Below are 1576 nucleotides of genomic sequence, written 5' to 3' on the forward strand. Positions count from 1 at the left end.
AAGATATACATATAGTATAAAAATTAAGAATTATATATATTTAAAAATTTTAAATAATGACATGGCACACATATTAACAAAAATCAAGTTTAGGGATTAAATTAAAAGAAATTAAAAAAATTGAGACTAAAATGAACTAAAAAAATTAGTTGACCCTTTTTAATATAATTAACTACATTTACATATTATAAATAGAAAACTTTCTCTTATATTAAAATCCAGGCCAAATATTCAAAAAATTATAACCCAATAGCCCAAACCCAAATGATAATTCTCAAAAACTTAAACCCATTCCTTCTTTTACTACAACTAAAATAATAAAACATAGGTCCTTGTACTCTTCACAAATTTAAAATTTAGTCTCTTTACTTTTATTTTTATGAATTTAGTCCATCTACTTTTCATATTTCAAAATTCAAGTCCAATCGTTAACACTTTTAATTTTTTATTAAATTAATTAGTGTGACATTTTAAAATAAAAAAAACCCTCAGTAGCAATATAACTAAAAAGTAACATTGTAATAAACTTGAATTTAATAAAATAAATTTAACAATAATAATTGAACCTGGATTTTGAAATTTTAAAAATAAAAGGACTAAATTTCAATTTTATCAAAACTACAAAAAATTGTGCCATATTTTAACCTAAAACAAGATTGCTTCATGTCGCCCTTTAATGCTTGCAATTCTGTTAAGAAACACCCAAAGATATGAACCCTTCTAATCAATGATGTTCCTTCTTCAATGGGGCAAGTGCAATGATAGTGGGTAGGGATGAAAAAAAGTTGTTAGAGTTTCTATCTTGATTTGATAATTTTTGTTATTAAATCGGATTTTGGAACTGGTCTAATTTTTAAATTGATTAAGTGAGTCGGGTTGAGTTTAGAAAAAAGTTGTTCTATCCTATTTCGGGATAATTATCAATATACTGTTATATATACAGGGTCTGTTTGGATAGAACCTAATAATTGAATGAGAGTGTAATTGTAATTTTAAAAAATATATAATTCCTTAAATGTGTGTGGCTAACTATAATTCTGTATGTTATGTTTTGTAGTATAAGTTATAATTAAACAGTTACGTAATTTGTATTTTTAAAAATATTAAATACTATAAAAAATTATTAGCATGATAAAAAAAATTCTAAACAAGTAACCAAAATTAAAATCAAATCAAATTATCATATGTATTATGTTAGTTCAAAAAAGTAACCGATAATACGATTACTAATAAAAATAACAAGAAAAATAAACGTCATATGCAATTTTATTTAATTGTTCCATATTTGTTGGGTTATTAATTTCCTCTTTCGTATTTAACATGAGCTCATTTTCATTGAATGTTGATCCTTGATCGAGTTCATTATCATCATCCGAATCTGTATCATTAATATTATCAAGATCTCTTTCTTTCATGTATTCTTCGAAGTATTGACATTCCTGAATCCACCTATGAATGAAGTTGCAAAGTATGCAACACATTAGTATGGTCCAACCTTTTTTCTTTTTTATACTACACTAAAGTGATGTTATTAATATGAGAATTTTTTTTAGAACAAATATCTTCTCAACCACAT

Source organism: Gossypium hirsutum, chromosome D06, assembly GCF_007990345.1.
Source record: "Gossypium hirsutum isolate 1008001.06 chromosome D06, Gossypium_hirsutum_v2.1, whole genome shotgun sequence".
NCBI lineage: Eukaryota > Viridiplantae > Streptophyta > Magnoliopsida > Malvales > Malvaceae > Gossypium > Gossypium hirsutum.